The sequence below is a fragment of the Nycticebus coucang genome, chromosome 1 (assembly GCF_027406575.1).
Source record: "Nycticebus coucang isolate mNycCou1 chromosome 1, mNycCou1.pri, whole genome shotgun sequence".
Taxonomy (NCBI): Eukaryota; Metazoa; Chordata; class Mammalia; order Primates; family Lorisidae; genus Nycticebus; species Nycticebus coucang.
Window position 1 is genome coordinate 97,879,083 of NC_069780.1, and position 23,031 is coordinate 97,902,113.

Sequence of the window (23,031 nt, forward strand, 5' to 3'; positions counted from 1 at the left end):
CAGCCAGGGATTGCACATTTTGGACATCTGTCCTGCAGAGGACCCCAGGCCACCAGTTCTCTGCAGGACGTTCCAGAGCAGCCACCAGGTCTCCCTGACAACAAGTCCCACTCCCTCCCACAGACTTTCAAGCCCTTGGCTCACTAAAGACCCACCACGAGTAAGGGCTTTGCTTTTGGTTTACAACATTTTCTCCACTCACGGGGGTCAGTTCTGCTTCCCCTGACCTGGCTGAAAAACTGCGGTCACTACTTTGGCCTCAGGGTACTGAGTAAAGGACATATTTACAGCTGTCCCAGAGAAAAGCTACACCATAGTGAGGACAGAAAATGACATGGGTGGGGGAAGAGTCATTCCTTCCTTCAACACGGACTGAATCAAGCAGACATTATGCCTCTTTGCAGAGCAACCCCAGTCCCAGGTCTGCCCCGCAGCCAGAACATGCTTCTAAAAGCACAAACAGGATTTGTCCTATCTGCTTAGAGCTGGCGGAGGTCACAGTGCAGGTTCCAGCTTCCTCTCCCTTTGCTGTCCTTATTCCCCAAGCCTCATGCCCTGGGTCTGCTTCAAGACTCACCACTGACAATCCCTCAGACTCAAGAGCATCCCCTGTGATGGGTTAACCTTACTCATTTTTACATTTTGCTTCAAAATCACTACCTCAGCAAGCCTTCTTTATCTTTCTGGGCCAGGCGAGGCCCCCACATCTGGGGACAAGAATCTCCCTGAGGACCAAAACCAATTCTGCTTTGTTCTTCACTCTGTTCCCAGGGCCCAGGGCAGTGCAAAGCCTGATGCTCAATACGCGTTTGATAAATAAACAATGAACTTAATCAATATGCCAGGCATCAATATGCCAGGGATAAGCGAAGGGGAACAGCAAAGCTTGCAGCCTAGAAAGAGAAGGGCTGCACACAAGCAAGCACAATAAGGAAAATGATGGGCAGACACAGAAAGACATGTATGTAAATGTTGGCTGGACAAGGTGGTTCACGCCTGTAATCTTAACACTCTGGGAGGCCAAGGCAGGTGGATCACCTAAGCTCAGGAGTTTGAGATCAACCTGAGCAAAGTGAGACTCCATTTCTACTAAAAATAGAAAACTAGCCTGGCGTGGTAGTCGCAGCTACTCATGAGGCTGAGGCAGGAAGACTGCTTGAGCCCAGGAGTTTGAGATTGCTGTGAGCTATGTCATCATGGCACTCTACTCTGGGAAACAGAGCAAGACTCTGTCTCAACCCCACCCCCAAACCAAAACATAAAAAAGAAAAGAGAGAAGTGTATATAAATGTTGTGGGGAATCCTCTCTAGGAAGGCAATGGTGTATACATTTTTAACTATTTCTTATAAATGGATACTTTAAATTTTTTAGCTTTAAAAGGTATAATTTAGAATCATGATTATTTCAAAGCTTTATATATGGAATTTACCAAGAACTAACAGGTGCTCAGCATGGTGACCGTATAATTTACTGGCCAATATGGAACATTTTGAATGAAGTCTCATTAATAGTTTAAAAGGGCTTGAATTTTAGAAAGATAATAAGAAAATATGGTGCATGTGTTAGTAATATATATCTAGGGCAAAACCCTTAATCCAGCACAGTAATATTTCTGCAGCAAAACATGAACATTCACAGTGGATAAATAAAAGCTATGAATAGCCTCATGTCAATTCAGGGCAGACTTTACTGCCAAATGAGTCATGGTAATAACTTTCAGTTTCAGAGCTTTTTGAATTGTAAAGTAAGAGATTTTGGACCTATAGTTGATTTCAAGTTATCTCCATCTTTGACATATATTAACATTATCATGCTATACAGGAAAATAAGGGTCATTTTCCTTAAAGTGTCCTTATATTATAAATTAATATGGCACATACTATATTAATTTAGCGAATAACAGCACTTTTTAGTGTTTTTTGTTTTGGGAGGTTTTTCTGGAGAGTATCACTCTATACCCCTCCTCCTCTGCTAAAGTACAGTGCTATCATCACAGCTCACTACAACCTCCAACTCTTGGGCTCTAGCAATCGTCCTGCCTCAGCCTCCCAAACAGCTGAGACTACAGGTGCCTACCACCAAGCCTGGCTAGTTCTTCTATTTTTAATAGAGACGGGGTTATCACTCTTGCTCAGGCTAGTCTGAAATGGAAAAGTTTAATGCAATTGCTTCTGCCTATTAGAAAGTGGAAAACATTTCTTTTGAATAGTTTTATAAAATTTTAAATCTTAAGCAGCCATTTAAAATTATTTCCTTTCAATCAAACTTACCTAGCTATATGTGTAAGTGTCTCACTTTGCCATCCTACTACATAAAGTACTTGTTTATAAAAGAAGAAAAGCTTTAAAGTAAAATTCAACATTTCTTTAAAATATTCTCCCTAAACTTCCTTTACAGTGGCTTTTACAATGCCATTGTTCTTTCTTGGATAACATTTTAAATATTTGATTTAAAAATTAAATTCATTATAAAGAATACTTTATGTATATCAATTTAAATGGAGTTTGATACCTATTTATTACTGCATTTCACTATGACCTAGGCCCACATCCTCCAATGAAACAGGTACATAGTACACTATTTCATTTAATATGAGCCCTACTGCTCTACGGAACCCACAGTGTGGAACAAAAAGACTAAATATTATAGTGACACAAATGCAAAGTTCCATGAGGAACTATCTGGAAAGTTTGTCTCTTCTATTTCTTTTATTATTTAATTTTGAATAAAGGGCAAATACGTCATTGCCATGTGAGAAATACAATACACACCGAACCTTACGGGTTTTACAGAACTTGGGTAGAAATTGGATTCAGAGATCCAGGAACACAGACTTCCCCCCTGGAGGTGTGAAGAAAGAAAACAGACTAAGGCTAAAGAGGGCCAAGGGGAAGAGGCCCCAGAGATCTTGGTACCATAAGGGCCAAGAAACTTAAGCTAATTTTTACATTTACAGGCACTAAACTGAATTGTTTATAAATACACACAGAACCTCCATAGCTGACCACCTCCTTAAGTTGACTTAATTTTCATAGACTGGACATGTACCACATGTACCTATTAGTACAGCAGGCCTAGTTCCTTATGTTGACCACCTCCATGTGTTGGCCAGTTTGACCTCCCAAGGGGGAGGCTATACTATACATGCAAAAATCCAAACAATGCCCTCCTGATTCTTCCATAGACAATCGTGGGAGGCGGATGATAGCAAAGTCCATTTATTGAGCACCCATGAGGCACCTGGCATTAAACTCTGTGCATGAGCTCCTTTAACCCTCACAATAGCCCAATGAGGTGGGAGTTGTGGCTTATTCCACACCACAGCTGATTCTTAGTCACTGAGCTCTGTTATCATGAGAACCAGGTGCCCAAGAATGTGCTTCAGGACAGGTGCAGTGGCCCACACCTGTAATCCCAGTACTCTAGGACACTGAGGCAGGAGGATCCCTTGGGCTCAGGAGTTCAAGACCAGTCTGAGCAAGAAGGAGATTCCCCACCTCCACTAAAAATAGAAAAACTAGCAGGGGATGGTGGCAGGCGCCGGTAGTCCCAGCTACTCCAGAGGCTGAAGCAAGAGAATTGCTTGAGTTCAGGAGTATAAGGTTGCTGTGAGCTATGACGCCACAGCACTCTGCTCAGGGCAACAGAGCGAGACTCTGTCTCAAAACAAAACAAAGCAAAACAAGACAAATAAACACGGGCTTCAACCTTTGGGGGTCGTCTTCGTAATAGAAAAACCCCCGGGAAATAGCTTTACTCAGACACCATACTTGTTCTGATGGATGTTTCCTTGTGTCAGGAACATGAATGGTCAAATCCCCCTACACCACAGATCAGAAAGAAAACAGAAAGCCAGAGTGTTCACTGTGGCATTTCCCAACACTTTCTGCTTGGCTTGGTCTTTGTTAAGAGACAAAAATACCAATCGACCACAAACAAGGGTGCAACAAGAAGATAAGTGAGCTGTCTGGGACTTTTCCTAAAAGAGGAAGCCTTTGACCCTATATAACCCTAAAGCTACAGTAATGAAAACAAATACATTTTTTGTAGTCCTTCACACCAAACCCAGCAGCAAAGATAAGTGTAAGTTTAAAATCTGAAATCCTTAAACAAACTCTATAAAACCTGGGCACCTCCATCTGGCATTTGACATCCCTCCTCGGGTGATAAAGAAAACCAAGCCAGGCCCCCCGAACATGCAATCTGAACACATACACACACACACAACCTTTAATGATCATTACATCTGTTGCAGATACAAATGTAATATTCCTTTTTGTAAAAAAACAAGTTGAGAAAGCTGTGTGAAGTTGCACAGATAAATTACTTTCCAGATACATCTAAATTATGAATATCTTAAGAGTATTTTTTAATCCATCGCTTTTCCAAAAAACATTTTTTTGAGATAGAGTCCACGCTCTATAGCCCTGGGTAGAGTGCTGAGGTATCATAGCTCACAGCAACCTCAAACTCCTGAGCTCAACCGATCCTACCACCTCAGCCCCCCAGAATGCTGGGATTACAGGCATAAACAACCACACCCAACAATCACTTTTTAAAAAGAGTCCTTTTTCCCTAGAAAAATTTCTATTAGACAATTAGGGCCTAAAATGGTGGACTGACTTTTTTAAGTATTTTATACATTTAAAAATCATGCTGTGATAGCCGGGCATTGTGGTGGGCATCTGTAGCTCCAGCTACTTGGGAGGAAGAGGTAAGAGAATCGCTTAAGCCCAAGAGTTTGAGGTTGCTGTGAGCTGTGACGTCACAGCACTCTACTGAGGGTGACAAAGTGAGACTGTCTCAAAAAATAAAAAAATAAAAAATATATTTTTTACTTTTTATACCCTTGCATATGTTGGGTCTCAGTTCCCAGCACCCAGGGGTCCTCAAACTTTTTAAACAGGGGGCCAGTTCACTGTCCCTCAGACCGTTGGAGGGCTGGTTCAAAAAAAAAAAAAACCAACTATGAACAAATTCCTATGCACACCGTACATATCTTATTTTGAAGTAAAAAAACAAAACGGGAACAAATACAATCATACCACCTCATGTGGCCTGTGGGCCATAGTTTGAGGACCCCTGCGACACGTCAGCCTCTGCAATTCAACAAAGCAAGAATCATGGACAGATTTCGAAGCATATGGATCTGAGCTCATAGTGCATCTTCAAACCGTTTTTCCATATGGAAAATGGGAAAAGAGGGGATCTTATTTTTCCTAGTCAGTATGTCCTGAGCCACTGCCTTTGCAGCACAGAAGTGACCTCTAAAAGGCAAAACGTCTCCCACCAGTAAACAGTCCTCTTAAGATCCCATCTCCCTTTCCATGAAAAGGGTGGTGTCCTGGGATAGTCCCTCTCAGCCTGCAGTTTGCAGGCCAGAAAAGGACCTCTCCGCCCCTAAGTTCGACAGGAAAGAACCGGCACAGGGATAAAGTCCAATAAGGTGGGGCAGAGTGGGTAGGTGAGATGCAGGCTGATTGGAGGGAGAAAGGCCTGGCAGGAAACAGGAGGGACATGCAACCTCTGAGCTGCTGGAGTCACCCTGAGCTGCTGAAGTCATCTGGTCACTTTCCAATTCCTTTTTACATACCACAGACCTGCAAAAGGTGTGCTTGGCCCCACCAGGAACACAGAAAGGACAGCAGGGCAATGTGTCCAGTACTTACTTTCGTGTTTGCAAAGTGAAATCGGGGTTATCTTGCTGGGAGTAGGACTAAGAGAACCTGTTTGCATAAAGCAACAAAATTGTTTGCTGCTATTTGATTTTAAATGGATGACTTGGAGTCTGCCTTGAAAACCAACGCTTTCCCAAAAGACAGTTGCCTGAAAATAATTTGTTTGGGGAGTAGCTGAGTTTGAAGAGTGTTCTTTTTTCCTCTGGATAAGAAGAAATGACCTTGTCCTTCCACATCCCCAGGCTCACTCTGACTAGCTCCTTCCTGCTGTCACTTTCTCTTTGAATATTTCCATTGATTGGTCCCCTAGGGCCTAGGGCCAGGATGCTCTTTTTTGTTGTTGTTGTTTCCTTCTTTTTTTTTTTTTTTTTGAGACTCACTCTGTTGCCCTGAGTAGAGTGTCATGGCATCATAGTTCATAGCAGCCTCAAACTCCTGGGCTCAAGCAATCTTCCTGTCTCAGCTTTCCAAGTAGCTGGAACTACAGGTGCCCAACACGACACCAGGCTAGTTTTTCTATTTTTAGTAGAGACAGGGTCTGGCTCTTGTTCAGGCTGGTCTTGAACTCCTGAGCTCAAGGGATCCTCCTACCTCGACCTCCCAGAGTGCTTACAAGCGTAAGCCACTTGCCCAGTTAGGACTGTCCTAATAAAGCTGCCTGTGGTTGTTATAGAGCCATCCAGTTCTACTTCATGTTCAAATCAGGTGAAGGTACAATACATAAACCGTAAACTTACGAGCTACAGTCTTTGCTGGTTTGTTTCTAATTCCTGATTACCAATGAATCCCAGCTGGAAAAGAGAGCCAGCACTAATTGCTACCCACTCTAAGTACAGGAATACCCTCGAGGCAAGAAGACATATCCCCCTGCAAGTTCTAAAATTGTCTTCAGATTATTTGGGATACTTATTGCCTTTAGACAATTTCCAAATGGTAGCCAGAAACTGGGTTTAGTGTCCTTGGTACTGTCACCATTTGCCCCTCCAGGACCACAATGGTTTCCCTCCCTTCTCTTGGTGAAGCCTAATATGGAGAGAGAGGTCAGGTTTGATGTCCAGAACACCTGGATTCGAACTCAGGAAGCTCCTGACCATAACGTCCTCATCTGGAAACAGAGATCTGAATAGCAACTTGGCAGAACTTCCATGAGAAGAAACAGACAAAGGGCAGTTTACATTCTGAAGAAAATGATGACACAGATCGCACAGTCTCCCCAAGGAAATTTCAAGGCTGGACATGGTGACTTGTAGCAGCCCGTATAGCCTATGGCTGAGGGATTGAGAGTTATAAGAAATACCTGTGTAGCTCAATAACGAAACACCTTGGTGAAAGGGCATGGAGAGGGACTTAGCTCTCCTAACAAGCATGAGCGCTCTCAAGATGAGAGCAGTGGTGAATTGCACAGTTTCTACACCTGTGCTGTTGAGCGGAGAAGGCAGTTGGGAGCATGCGCATTCTACCACGAACCCGCTTACTCTATCTCCTCTCCTGCCTGCAGAACCAGCACGGTGTCCCTCTGCTGAATATTACCAAGCTCTACTAAAGACTAAGATCTATCTTTCTAAGAAGACTGCTTTACTCTCTCTAAGACTTTCTCTCCCTCTCTCTCTCCCCGGCTAAAGAGATAGCCCTCAGGCACCCAAGAGAAATTGTTCCTGAGCAAGGTAGCTTAGCGGTCTGCATCCGGAACCTAGTTAAGTGGGGCTGAGACCCGGCCAGGCCCGGGCCCTGACAAGTGGTGTCAGGAGTGGGATAGTGAATGTCACTGACAACAGTGGCTCACACCTGTTATCCCAGCACTCTGGGAGGCTGAGGTGGGTGAGTCGCTTGAGCCTAAGAGTTTGAGGTTGCTGTGAGCTATAATAGCACATCACTCTAGCCTGGGTGATGGAGTGAGACTATCTCAAAAAGGAGAAAAACGATTTCAAATAGCAGAGGCAGAGGCAGTGCTCCCCCTAACTGCAGGCACCTAAGCCAATTATCCTGCAAGGAGAAAGAAGGTATCCAGGGTTCATCTCTGGAACGGAAATATATTCCCCATCCTGTACGGTGCTGGCCAAACATTGCATCCTCTTGCTGAAAACCCTTCAGTGTCTCCGCAATGCCCACTGAATAAAGTCCAGGCTCCCAGCCAACATAATTCATCCCACCCCTCCTTCCCAACCTCCTCTCGAGACCACAGGTTCCTTCCACCGGATGCTACAACCAGAGCTCACAGCTTCATGTTCTTGTACAAAGATGTGAGTGGGCATCCGCCTCACTCATTTTGAGCCTCCCTGAGTGTCAGGCACAGTAGTGCGTGGTAATAATATACAGTGACTATTTATTTATGAGAAACTAGATGAATCCCTCTTAGGAACCCATGGGGGGCCGGGAGTGGGAGGACAGGCAGAGGCTATTACCTACATACATATCGAGATAGATAATCTTCTAAACACGTGATACGTGAGGGAAACAAGATTACAGCAAAAAGCATGCAGCCTGAAAAAGGATAATTTTATTATTTGGATGACATTTTTCTGGGTTAATAAACTTACATCAATGCTTCATTCCAAAAAATACTTAAAGCAGCCGAGCAGGTGAAAATCACTCTGTGCCAACCAGCATATGAAGCTTGGGGGATACAGGGATGAAGGTGAGGTGGTGCTCCAAGACCTTAAATGTACACCACAATGATGGAAGTAGGCCCACCAACCTTCAAGCAAGACGTGACACCCTGAAGGTGACATCAGAGAAGCAAATGGAAGGTCAAACTTGTGAGGTGATTCTCCCACTGCGTCAGGCACAGATGGTTCTTGCCCATTCTCAGTGACGGACCTGCCCCCATTGTACTCTTCACCTCCCAGACCCAGGACTCTGGACTTTACAGAGATGAATTTTCTGGAGGGCATGTTGGGGGCATTTCACTGTATTGCATAAAAGCCCAGAAGAGACAGAGGACTCTGGGAGGCTTTCAAGAAGAGGAGACAGCTCTCTGAACCAGGCCTGGAAGGTTAAGGGGTACTCAGGTAAAAAGGAAGGAAGAACTTTCTGAAGGAAGTAAGAATGCCAACCAGGGCACGCTCGTGGGAGGACTCGGGCAGCACGTTGGAACCAACAGAAACTCGGAGAAGCCGTCCCACTGGAGAGGTGGGGTGTGGGGTGCAGAAACTGCTGGAAGGTTTCACTGAGGCTGCTAGTTCTGAGACAGCTGTGTGTCCTCACACCTTAGCAAGGGTCCTTCTGGACCAAGTAGGGAAAAGGCCCACAGGACATGCACCTATATGGCTGACATGGTCCCCACCTCCTCTCTGGTCCTTCTTCCCTCCTGGAAAGCTCTGTGTGGGAGCCCTATGGGTGGCTGTGTGTCAGCATAGGAAACAGCTAATGGGGGACCTGAATTCAACCAACACGTACCAAATACTGAGCACCCACAGGTCTTTGTGAAGAATTCCTGTGAAGAATGTTTTGTGACGCTCCAAAAATCTATGATCACAGTAGAGAAAGTGATAAATAAAGCACAGAAATATCGAAGGCCAGCTGGGCACAGGGCCTCACACCTGTAATCCCAGCACTCTGGGAAGCCGAGGTTGGTGAATCCCTGGAACTCAGAAGTTTGAGACCACTAGGAGCAAAAGCAAGATCCTGCTTCTGCTGAAAATAAGAAAACTAGCCAGGTATGGTGGTGGGTGCCTGTAGTCCCAGCTACTCAGGAGGCTGAGGCAGGAGGATCACTTGAACCCAAGAGTTTGAGGTTGCTGTGAGCTATGATGCCATAGCACACTACCCAGGGTGACACAGTGAGACTCTGTCTCAAAAAAAAAAAAAAGAGAGAGAGAGAGAAAAGGAATATTGAGGTCCTTGGAATAAGATGTTCCAACCTCATCCCTCCAGTAAGGGAAGGGTCCAACAAACATCCCATGAATGCCATTACTGCTGCAGTTGACCCAGCTGTGGGAGACTCCGTGTCTGATGGTGGCATTTCCCCCTCAGTTACACCATAGGGAAGCAAATGGGAGACGCCCTCTGTGGCCTTCCATGGTGTCACTCTAGCACATTAGGACCAGCACATTCTGCTGGGCAGAGGTGTTCTGTCCTAAAAACGTCTGCCCTGCTAAGGCCCTGGGTGCCCTGCCGCTCTCTTTGGCTCTCTAACTTGAGGTTTTTATCCAAATTAGAGAAAACTGTTTCCGTCCCCTCCTCCCTTGAGCACTGTATACCGACTTACTCATCACCATCACTTCACTTTCTTTATAAAACGAATGAAAACAAAACAGAGCACAAAAAATATTCTCAAAACTATGCATCACTTCCTCTTAGAAACGTACATAAAAGCACCTTGAAGACAGACCTGGTTATCATCAAAAGCCTGATCCGGTCCCTCCTGCGATGCCCACCATGGTGTTGGATGACAAACCATTCACCCTTAGAGCACCTCTTCAGTGCTGCAGGTGTGTGGCTGTGACACACCCAGCTAGTCATGAGCTAGACTTTTCTGAGATGTAAAGGGAGAAATATTCCAGATTCTTGATAGCCTTCCAAAAAATTAAAAAAAAAAAATAGGCTGGCTTTATCTTCAGAACAAAACCTCCCCTTACTGGGAAACACAGGAACAAATGCCCCGAGTGAGAAACCACCGGCCACCAGGAGCTCCCCAGTTCGTGCACTTGTTCCAGCCACACTGGAGAGCTCTTCACGCACCAGGAGTGGAAGAAACTATTAACCTGTCCTGTCTCTGCTCTTATTGTTCTTTCAGTGACAAGTTACCTGCTTTCCCAGGGCTAGCAGGTGACACTGCCACTTCCCTTCTGGTGGGGCAGAAGTTGGTGGTGACGCTGACCCTGGCATCTTTGGCCAAAGGCTCAGCTCCCTCCTCCTGCCTCCCTGAGCCCTCGCTGTGCTTCTATTAAGCCCATCTTTCATTGTTCCTATCATTACAGTTGCTCATTCACCTGAGGACTCTAACTAAATGATGAGCTCTCTGGGAACACGGATCAGAATTTCAGCTCTACATCACAGTACGGTGCTCTATACACAGCTGTTCCAAAGTGTGTATGAAGGCCAAGGCAGGAGGATCCCTGGAGCTCAGGAGTTCAAGAGCAGCTTGAGCAAGAGCAAGACTCCGTCTCTACTAAAAACAGAAAAACTAGCTGAGCATGGTGGCAGCGCCTGTAGTCCCAGCTACTCGGGAAGCTGAGGCAGGAGGATCACTGGAGCCCAGGAGTCTGAGATTGCTGTGAGCTCTGACACCACCACAGAACTCTACCCATGGTGACACAGTAAGACTGTCTCAAAAAAAAAAAAAAAAAGCATTTATTGAAGGAATTTATTCCTCCAAGAGTTTTATTTAAAATATTTGCTGGCAGGAATGAGTCTTTAATTTCACCATTATCACTTTTGTTTTCATCATGCTTACAGCTAATTTTAAGGATTTGTTTAAACCTCTGCCCCAAGTCTACAAGGAATAAAGGTTTTTGCAACTCCTCTTTCTACTCTGCCTTAAGAAGACAAGAGGTACCTTCTTCCAATTATTTATAACTCGCTTAGATTCCACATAGTACCCTTGAAAGTTATTTTATTCAATAAAGTCCAACTATTCAGAAGAATTGTGTGAAATGAAAAGTATGGGCAGAACATAAAAGCAAACCAACAATATCTGCTACCATACAACGATGATATTTCACCAAATTCCTTCATCTACTACCCTGTTTTCCCGAAAATAAGACATCCTCCGAAAATAAGACCGGCTTACAGGCAAGATAAGATGTCCCCTGAAAATAAGACCTAGCGCATCTTTGGGAGCACACCTTAAAATAAGACACTGTCTTATTTTCAGGAAAACAGGGTAAAGCTCCTCTAAGAACAAACTAATGGTTTCTCATCCTGTCAATAATTCATATTATTACAGCAATAATTTTTTTTTACAGCAATAAATTTTTGTCGTCCACTCAAGTAGTAGTATTGAGCCATTGCTGAATGGATTATGTTTAACTTCTTAAGCCTCCAAATATCACTCTGAGGCTGCTTTTACTCATATTTACCCTGAAATGACACAGAAATATGAACCTGAGGGGCTTCTTTAGCTCCAAATAGAGAGAGCAGGGCAGCTGGTATAATTAACTCACTCCATATTCAAGCACTGCTGTTGTACATTTTCTCTTGCCAGAAATTTTAGGATCCAAAAGACAACAGAAAAATTAATTATTTACTACACAGTGCAATAAAAAACACTAAGTACTTAATTTGGCCACAGGACCCTGGGCAGGTCCCATGATTTCTCCAGCTGTAAAAAATGAAGGAGCAGATTATAATAGCTATGAAAACTCCCGTTTCTTGCAACGTATGAGAAGGTTGGGTACCTTTTATCTCATTTCCCATGTCCCATTTCTACTCTGCTTTACTTCATTTGCTCCAGCATAACTTAATTCTTCACAACACGTCAAATTTTTTAAATGGCTTTTCATTACATGCTACACATACCGTAATGGAGGAGGATCTTGGTCAGTTTTTTCAGACCACACTGGTGTGTCATTTTCAAAACAACAAAAAGAGTAACTTGATCCTGTAGCTCAGCAACAACACAAAAAATTCAAAAATAAGCAAAGAGGCCAAGCACGGTGGCTTACGCCTATGATCCCAGCACTCTGGGAGGCTGAGGTGGTGAATCCCTGGAACTCAGGAGTTCAAAACCAGTGGGAGCAACAGCGGGACCCCGTCTCTACTTAAAATAGAAAAACCAGCTGGGCATGGTGGCAGTGCCTATAGTTCCAGCTACTTGGGAGGCTGAGGCAGGAGAATCGCTTGAGCCCAGGAGTTTGAGGTTGCTGTGAGCTATGATGTCACAGCACTTTAGCCTGGGCAATAGAGTAATACTCTGTCACAAACAAACAAACAAACAAACAGAAACAAAAAAACCAAGAACGACCCAACATGCATTTAGGAATTCACTGCTCACTATTTCTTTTGATCCTCTTGTGCACAACTGTTATTCTTTAATTCTAGGCAACAGAAGTATTCAGTACGGCCCAGCATGTACATGCATGTGTGCCCTCCAGCACACACACACACACACACACAAAATGACACATTTTCAAGATTTAATAAAGGCCAGCTTCCCCATCATGGCGATGTCCTCTCAAGCCCCGTGAGGAGAAGGCCTATCCTCATCCTGCCAGAGCGAGGCTCTCCCAGCACAGCCTGCAGTCAGGGGCTGAGGGCTGGAGTGTGTGTGGCGGGGCTGCTGGGTATGGGGTCTATCCCAAGGGAAAGTGGAGCAGCAAGGCAGACGACCGTCAGGATTTAGCCACCTCAGTTTTCCTGAATGACAAAGGTCACCAAACAGCTCCACCTACCAAACAGAACACGGAAGAATTGTGAAAAAACACAGGACACGTTGTTTTATGGCCATTTTACAATCGACCAAGAATCTGTTTTCAACAAATAAAATGTATACACTTGGCAAAAGAGCTGTCGCTTTAGCACTGCAAGTTTCCTACAATCTGAGATAACCCTATGTGGCCCAGGGAAGAACTCCAAGAGGGATTCACAGAGAACTAAAATCTCTTCTAGAACCATCATCACAGCTGCCTCTGCTTGATTCTGTTTCCTCTATCTGGATAAATTAGGCTCCTAACTGTAAAGAAACGCAGACCATCTCCCAAGCTAGCCGCCTCAAATCCAAGTCCATCACTGTGCTTCCCTGTGAGGCTTACCTGCACTTACAGCTGGCACTGAACACACACCCATTCAGTAAATGACTGAGTGGGTGAATGATCACAATAGTCATTCGCTTCAGTTGAGTGCCCTTCTCTACCCAAATTGCAACCTGACTTTCACTTAAAACAAAGAAAATGTCATAATACATTAAAAAGCACCGGTAAGGGAAGCAAATTCTCTATTCCAATAATATATATATATATATTTTTTGAGACAGAATCTGTCACTCTGTCACCCCAGGTAGATGCCGTGGCATGGTAGCTCACAGCAACCTCAGCCTCCTTGGCTCAAGTGATCCTCCTGCCTCAGCCTCCCCAAGCACTGGGATTACAAGTGTGAGCCACCGCAGACAATACTTTAAATTCCACCCAAAGTGGAAAGCGCAGTTCTGGAGTTTCCACTTTCATCTAAGGGAGACCAGAAAGAGGAACCTCATGGGAGGTCTGTAAGTGACCACCCCACAGCCTGAGGTGCGTCCTCGGGGGGCAACAGCCTCCAGTCTTCCTTCCTACCCTGAGACCTTAACTTTAGTGGTCAGCTAAACAGAGTCCGGGAGTTAAGTTTTCCCATATGAACAAAAATCCCAATATCCCAAGAGAAAGTCAATAAGGATTTACCTTCAGGATTTTTATTTTAAAGTGGGATTATACTTTTCTGTTCTTCTGTCAGTTGCAAATCCCCAAACCTACTAGAATTCACTCAAAACTAATCTGCAGTGTTTTCATTGGAAGAAAGGCAATCAGGAGAGCTCTGACCCACCGAACAGCTGGGAATTCGGTTGCTGGAAGGTTTGGTTTAGTCTTTATTTTTCTAGCTGCTGGCCCTGTGCTAACATGATTCTGTGAAGGTCACGTTTAATCTTGCAGAGAAAAGCTACCTAAGCAGTTCTTAGGTAGGCTTCAGTAAAAATAAATTGCCTTGGCTCTGTGGATAAATCTGCTGCTTCAACCCAACACTTACAGTTGGAGGGAACAAATGAAGGCAACTGTAAACTACTATTTGATTTCAAAAGAATTTCACTGCAGGGCATTAATAGCAAAGTTACTGTTAATAAGGAACCCATGGAGAAAGTAGCAGCTCCCAACCGTCTGTCTCCAGTTTACCACCAAATATAGCTTATTTACATGCACAAGAAGGCATTAGTACCATCGTGGGAATTTACATGTCAAAGGAATGGACTGCTAAGATGTTTTTTTAAGGTCTGGGTATACAAAGGAGGAAAATTAAATTGTTTTTCACCTTATGGGTGTTGAAGCCTAATACAAAGTGACAAATCCCAATGCTTATGTACTCAATTCACATACCCTTAGGTTCCTAACACAACACAGATCCTCCTTAGCTGAAAGTCAGCCTCTGCTTTGCAGATAAAAATCAAATCAACAAATACTTATCTCGTTCTTAACAGGTATCAAGTACTGGTGGGAATTAGTTCTCAAAGAACTTACTCATTAGGTGATATAAATGGGAAAATCCAAGTCATCAAAGATTTTCACAACAGTTTAAAAGTTTTTTTTGTTTTTTTGTTTGTTTGTTTTTTGAAATAGTCTCACTCTACTGCCCCGGGGTAGAGGGCCGTGATGTCATAGCTCACAGCAACCTCAAACTCTTGGGCTCAACCAGTCTTCTTGCTTCAGCCTCCCAAGTAGCTGGGACTATAGGTGCACGCCAAAATGCCCAGCTAGTTTTTCTATATTTGAAATAGAGACAGGGTCTCACTCTTGATCAGACTGGTCTCAAACTCCTGAGCTCAAGGGATCCTCCTGGCCCAGCCATCCAGAGTGCTGTGATTATAGGAATGAGCCACTGTGACTAGCTGACTAGAAAAAATTAATCAAGATGTACATAGCTGCAGGCACGGTGCCTGCCCATTTAGCACCTATAGTCCCAGCTACTTGGGAGGCTGAAGCAAGAAGATTGCTTGAGCTCAAGAGTTTGAGGTTGCCATGAGCTATGACGCCATGGCACTCTACCCGGGGCGGTAGTGAGACTCTGTCTCAAAAAAAAAAAAAGTGATGCTTGGCTAGCTAAGTATCATCATTGGAGTGGCACATACAGGCTGCTGCTTCAGTGGAAATTCGGAGCATTTTATTGTTTTAGGCTAAAGAGTTCAGGAATAGTTTGTGGGAAAGGCGCAAGGAAAGATCAGGAATAGTTTGTGGGAAAGATCCATGCGGTTAAGACCAAAACAACCACTCTTAACTTGGCGTTCCTCCAGTCCTTTTAAGGTGGTCTCTGTGTGAAATCTTGCCCCTGTATTTCTCTTCACAGCGCTACCAGCTACATGTCCACTGAGCACGAGAACCATGGCTAGGCCAACATAAGAAGGGCCACAGGTGTAAAAGACATGGTAGACATTGAAGACTCAGCGGGAAAAAAGAACATTAAATATCTCATTCATAGTTTTACATTAATGATGTAAAAATGGGTTATTGATATTTATTACAATGAATTATACCAGCTTCTTTTTACTTTTCTAAGTGGCTACTGGAAAATTAAAAAACATACGCGTCTCACACTGTATCTGTGTTGGACAACATTATTCTCATAAATACGTTCTTTTTGGCTGTGCTTTGGCACTCAGCCTCTGAACTCCCACCAGTTACTCTCAACCCTAGTTTCATAACAGTCTAAAATGTCTTCGAATTCATAAATTAAGGAGCAAAACTGGTCTAATTTTTTTCAAGTAAAAATTAAGGATCTGGAGTCTTCTTCAGTTGTGAAAAGTGAGAAGTCCCACTCTGATTAAGTCACACAATCATTCTTCAACAGGGGACCCATAGGGGTGTTGTGGGGAGTGGGGGCTTCCCTGGATTCCTCAAAGCTCCTGTAAAATGTCTTCATCTTCTGAGACACAGGCATGCATATGATAAGAAGACAGAGAATGTATATGATATAAAGAATGCATGCAAGATCAAGGTAGAGAACGCACAGGATATAAACATAGCGAATGTTTGCTTTCAGCTCCCCTATAAACATTTTACTTTTCATATACCATAAGAATTAGACTGTAGCCATCTGTCTAAGTTAAATGCTCTTCACTAAAAGATAATAAAACTTCTTATCTCAAGAGGGCCAAATAGTTACAGCCTGGCTAGGTCCCCAGTTTAAGTTCCCAAGGTGCCTGGAAGACCCATCTGCTTATTCATTTATTTCAAAAGAGATGAAGGCCAGACTTTGGGGACAACCCTAGGCAATAAAAGTCTTATGTTCTAAAAAGTTAGGATAGAACTCTGGCTCCCTTCCATCTCATCTTCGAGGAGCCAAGATTTTTGTCTGTTTGTGTTTGTTCTCTCACTCTCTCCTTGAGGGACGGGAGAGGGACAGCTGCTCTACAGAGTGTAACCCACTCCCCCGTTCCATTAGTTTTCTGCTTCTCCTGAGGGACCAACCCTGCAATGTCACTGTTGTAAACATCAGTAAGGAACTCTTTTCTCCTACCCTGCTTTCCGTTTCTGCGGTATTCCTGTTTATAAAACATGCAACTGTGAAGTGGGGGAATATCTCAGACCCTCCACAGTTCTTGACAAAATAGCACGTCCCAACCTCCCCCAACACCAGGCTAAGTGTCTTCAAGTAGCAACAGCTGCCATGGAATGATGGGGTTCCTTCTAGCACTGTCACAAAAAAAGTTTCCAGGATTAAAACAAACAAACAAAAAAGGCAAACACCCACAATGCCACTCATCAAAATGATACGTTTCTTCCAGAATTCTTTTTTAATGCTGCAGACACAGATATATACACACACATTTTTATAATATAATTAGGAGCACAATTTAATATCCATTTTCCCCATCTAACCAATATAGATATTTTCGCATCATTAAATGGTACTCCGACACATAAGCTACCTATGCTCTATCTGGATGTGTCATAATTCATGTGTCCTGACTTTTCTTTTTTTTTTTTGAGACAGAGTCTCACTCTGTCATCCTGGGTAGAGTGCTATGGCGTCATAGCTCACAACGATCTCAAACCCTTGGGCTCAAGTGATCCTCCTGCCTCAGCCTCTAGAGTAGCTGGAACTACAGGTGCCCAACACAACACGTGGCTAGTTTTCTATTTTTAGTAGAGAGGGTCTTGCTTTTGCTCAGGTTGGTCTCTAACTCCTGAGCTCAAGGGATCCACCCACCTTAGCCTCCCAGAGTGCTGGGATTACAGACCTGAGCTACCACCCAGGCCTGTATATTTAGGTTGTTTCCAAGTTTTCACATAACAAAAGCTAATTCAATAAACATCCTTGTACATACATTTTTGTTCCCATCTCTGCTTCTTCACCTAACCAAGTTTCAAGAAGCAGAATTACTGGAACAGAGAATTTAACATTTTTAAGACGGTAAGTATATGACACCAAGTTAAGAAAGTTTATTTAAATGTACAATCCCAGTTACAGTCACTGTGGAATACTGAGTATAAATCAGTGACCTACAGTACCGAGTGAGGACATTCATGCACCAGCCTTAGCTGTGCCATCTGTTTCTTTCTTCAGGAAAAACACAGTATTGGCCTGTTCTATTTTTCCGATTGATTGCATATTTCTCCCCTACAATCTAAATATCCCAATTACACTGATTTGATCTTTACAAATTTTAAGAATGAATTAAATTATCACATGGATTATGTGCATCGATTATGTATTAATTTTTAAAAATTAAAATTATACATTCCACAAAGGGCTAATATCCAGAATCTATAAAGAACTCCACCAAATTGACAAGAAGAATACCAAACAACCCCATTAAAAAAATGGGCAAGACACGAACTGAAGTTTTTCAAAAGAAGACAGACAAATGGCCAAGAAACATGAAAAAAATGCTTAACATTATTAATCATCAGGGAAATACAAATTAAAACCACAATGAAATACCACCATATCTCTGTCAGAATGACTGTTGTTAAGAAGTCAAAAAGTACTTGGGGCACCAGGGCTCAGACCTGGAATCCCAGCACTCTGGGAGGCCGAGACAAGAGGACTCTTGTTTCAGCTCAGGAGTTCAAGACCAGCTGAGTAAGAATGAGACCCAGTCTCTACTAAAAGTAGGAAAAATAGCCGTGGTGGTGGGTATCTGTAAAACAACTACTCAGGAGACTGAGGCAGGAGGATGGCTTGAGCTCAGGAGTTTGAGGTTGCTGTGAGTTATGACAGGACACTCTACCAAGAGCAACAGAGTAAAACTCCGACTCAAAAAAAAGAAGTCAAAAAGCAAGAGATGGTGACATGGATACAGAGAGAAGGAAACACTTATAAACTGTTGGCAGGACTGAAAATCAGTACAATCGCCATGGAAAACAGTATGAAAATTACTCAGAGAAAAGCAGACCTGCCAGTTGATCTAGCAATCCACTACGGGTATTTTACCCAAAGGGAAAGCTGTCATTTTATCAAAAGGACAGCTGCACTCAAATTGTGCAGGTCACAATCACAAAGATGTGGAATCAACATAAGTGCCCATTAATTCCTGAGCGGATTAACAAAATGTGGTATATGTATAGCCACAAGGAACAAATTAATGTATTTTGTAGCAAACTGGATGGAACTGGAGATCATTGTCCCAAATCAAGTATCAGAGGAATAGAAAAACCCACACAACATGTTTGTTTTGGGGACTAATCGATGGGCATGCACAGGTACAGAGAAAGGTGAAAGTCACCAGAAATTTAGAAGGGAAAAGGACAGAAGAGTGCAGTGACTCACCAGGCCTGTAATCCCAGCACTCTGCGAAGCCAAGATGGGTGAATCCCCTGAGATCAGGAGTTTAATACCAGCATCAACAAGAGTGAGATCTTGTCTCTTGTAAAAATAGAAAAACTAGCCATATGTTGTGGTGGTCACCTGTAGTTCCAGCTACTTGGGAGGCTGAGGCAAAAGGATCACTCGAGTCCAGGAATTTGAGGTTGCTGTGAGTGAGGCTCAGGCGATGGCACTGTATCCGGGGCACAGATTGAGACTCTGCCTCAAAAAAAAAGGAGTGGGGATAAAAACCTACTAAAAAAGGAAGGATAAAAACCTACCTAACAGGTACAATGAACACTTTTCAGGTGATGGGCACACTGACAGCCCTGATCTAAGCAATATAAAAGCACTACCCACGTAACAAAAAACATTTGTTCCCCCTTAATATTTTGAAATTAAAAGAAAAAAAGCTGCATGCATTAAAAAAAGGGGGTGGGGTGGGGGAGAAGAATCGAATGGAAATATCCTTGCCACTCATTTGATATTTTATCAATTTGTTTGCTTTTAATTAACCTTAAGAATACCACAAAGGTAAGCTTGGCTGGACTTTTTGAGTTAAAATCCATATTTGGAAAGAAATAAATGTTCGACATCCTGCCAAAGGTATTTAGAAATCTATTTCTTGCAAGATTGAAGTTGAAAGTCCAAAGTAACTGCAGTTTATCCAACAATACAGTTTACTCAAATTATTGCTTCAAACGTTTCCTTTTATATGACATTCATTCAAGTAGAAAAGGCCTCATTTAAAGGCTCGTAAAGTGACTTTTCTTCTATATAGTATTTTGGTGTATGTAATGTTCAAAAATTGTAGTACCCTGGAAAACATTACAAAGGATTTTCATTTTAAACAACAACGTAAAAATTTTTTTAATTAAAGAAAAAAAAAGACATCCCCAAGGAAGACCAGCATGACAGAAGAGAGAACAGCCTATTGCTGATAAATTTTATCAACATGTGTCTTCCTCTGGGAGCTTATGGTTGCCCCCAAAGGCAATTTTTTTTTCCTCAGATATCAGACAGAGTCTCACTCTGTAGCCCTGGGTAGAGTGCCCTGGCATCATCATAGCTAACAGTAACCTCAAACTCCTGGGTTCAGGCAATCCTCTTGCCTCAGCCTCTTGAATAGCTGGGACTACCAGCGCCCACCACAATGCCCAGCTAATATTTCTATTTTTTTTAGTAAAAACAGTGTCCCATTCTTGCTCAAGATGGTCTAGAATTCCTGAACTCAAGCAATCCAGCCATCTTGGGACTCCCAGAGTGCTAGGATTACAAGCATGAGCCACCATGCCTGGCCTGGCTAGTTTTTCTACTGTTAGTAGAGACCAGGTCTCAGTCATGCTCAGGCTGGTCTTGAACTCCTGAGCTCAAGGGATCCACCTGCCTTGGCCTCCCAGAGTGCTGGGATACAGGCATGTGCCATCATGCCGGGCCTCCAAAGGCAATTTAAGATTGAATTTGGGACCTCATCAGTGGGTGTCAAGTCCTCATTTCTGCATCAGTAGGCAGTTTCATCATTTTGCAAATATCATAGAGTGTACTTACACAAAGCTAGATAACACAGCCTACTGCACACCCAGACTAGGGAGTACATCTGTTGTCCCTACAAATCTGTCCAGCATGTTACTATTCTGAATTGTATAGAAAAGGGATAGTAAAGATAAAGTATTATGATCTTATGGGACCATCATCACATATGTCAACCAAAAATGTCATGACACAGCACACGACTGTACCTCTAAGGTGACTACAACCATGCCCAAGTGACAACTGCTCACAATTTCGTGTCTCCTTATACAAAGTCAGCTGAAGCCTAGCAGTTTTCCCCTGGGACTTTATTATTCCCAGGATAAAAAGGTCTAACCCAGGCAGGGGGTGTGGCTCAGGCCTATAATCCTAGCACTCTGGGAGGCTCAGGCAGGTGGATTGCCTGAGCTCACAGGTTGGCGCCCACCCTGAGCCAGAGCGGTATCTCCTCTCTAAAAAAAAAAAAAATAGCCGGGTTGGGGGCGAGGGGCGTGCCTGTAGTCCCACCTACTTGGGAGGCTGAGGCAAGAGAATCACTTGAGCCCAAGAGTCCAAGGTTGTATGAGATATGACTCCAAAACATATCTCTAAGGGTGACAAAGTGAGACCCTGTCTCTAAATAAATAAATAAATAAATAAATATAACATGGCCGATATTACTTGAAATAAAGCAATTTGCTTGCAATTTCTCCTCACTCAGAACGTCAACCACATAAAATGGGAAATTCGGTAGGATTCTAAGCATGTTGGGCCAAGAAGGCATAGTCTACCTACAAAGTATTCCTTTGGATCTTCTGACCCTTTTGACATCATAAACTCAGTAAGAACAAATTAAACTGTAAACTCATCCTTCCCTTGATCATATTAGGTATTCAAGTATCAAATGCTAGGTATATTAAATAGATAGTAACAGATTACATACACCTGGTGAGTAGTCAACTCTCAAAAATATTTATTAAATGAAAATTGGGCAGGCTTTTATGATACAGAAATATAATTAAGATATTTTGTTGAACTAAGTTGGTCTTGCTCTCAAGATAAAAATACTTCTTAAAAATCTATCATCAGAAAAAAACCTCATAGCCTTCTGCTTTTCACACAGTAACATGTTTGCTCAAATCTAGTTCTTTCTTGCTTATCAGAGCTGAATAGTGAACTAATAAAAGAGAGTATGAGCTGAAACAGAAACAAAACAAAGCAAAACAAACAAACCCAAACAACAACAACAAAAAGCCCATAACTCTCTGACTTTCCTATACAAAGAAACAAGCCCATAAAACAAGCCCAAAGTCCCTCTTGCCTTTTCAAAGCGGAAAGTTCAACACGACCAAAACACAAACACCATTTTTGTATGACAAGCAGGTCATCTTGGGCAGAGCAAACAGAGGGTGACCACAGGCCTCCTGTTGAAAGCACTGTTTAAAATGGGGAAGCAGCCTCCATCTTTTGCCTTCCTGCACAGCAAGGCCTCTGAGCCTAGGAAAAGATCAAAGACTTGGCCCTGGGAGGAGCTACCCATTCAGTGGCTCTCTGCCTTTGCTCTGGCCCACCCACCCCCTTGAGGAGACTGGGGGCCAGGGGCCAGCACAGAGTGTGACTAGGAAACTCACTGTGGGGCAGCAGGGGCCAGCACAAGAAGGGTGGCAGACAATTTCCAAAGGGTCCTACTCTTTGTGATTTTGATAACACACCTAGGTGGTGTCCCCTAAGGATGACCAGAACTTACCTAGCCACATTTTAAGATGTGGAAAACTCAGATCCCAAAGGGGGAAGTGACTGCAGAGCCTGAAGTCAATTGGCTCCAGGCACCTAAGTTCCTGCACCTTCCACTGCAGTGTCTTGTACGTAGCTGGGTGTCAACAAATATTTAGTAAGTAAGGAAAATAGTGGCACGATGTTTATGTGCATTTAAGAAAATAATTGCGTGCCTTACTATACTTAACAAAATTAATTACCCATTTAAAATAATTTTGTGCGGTCCCTCCCAGCTGAACTCAGAGTTATTGATGAAGGGTCCTAGGCTAGCATTGGTACCTTGGGAAGCCTAACAGGATTGAGTTTATCTCACAGAGTGGCCCAAGCCAAGAACACACCAAGTGTCTCTACTTTTGGCTGGAATGAAACCTACTAGATTTGATATTAGTTTTCTTAGGCCAATCAGAATTCTGACTAGAGGTCATAGGCACTTCTGAAGAATAAAAATGGGCACGTGAAATCTTCCCAAATGAACACAATTTGTTTCAGAGACAGACTGTCAAAAGATGGAGTTTATGAAGCAGGAAATCATTTTTAAGGGATCCTTGAAGGTAAATATCACAGACCACAACAGGCTGCTGCCTGCTCTGAGTCCAGAGGGAGCCAGATGAAGTCCCCAGGTCAGGCCCAGTATCAGACTCC

At 43.2% G+C, this 23,031-nt stretch overlaps 1 protein-coding gene across 2 annotated transcripts in view; it reads right to left on the bottom strand.

The window, feature by feature from the left end:
- Window positions 1-23,031, bottom strand: part of IRF2 (interferon regulatory factor 2) — a 96,947-nt gene that overhangs the window by 69,009 nt on the left and 4,907 nt on the right. The window contains exon 1 of one of the 2 annotated variants that reach the window (XM_053584717.1): window positions 19,069-19,312. The exons of the other annotated variant lie outside the window; for it this stretch is intronic. The gene's annotated coding sequence lies outside the window, so the exon portion shown is untranslated. Of the gene's footprint in view, window positions 1-19,068; window positions 19,313-23,031 lie in introns of those variants that run through there. 2 annotated transcript variants of the gene reach the window in all.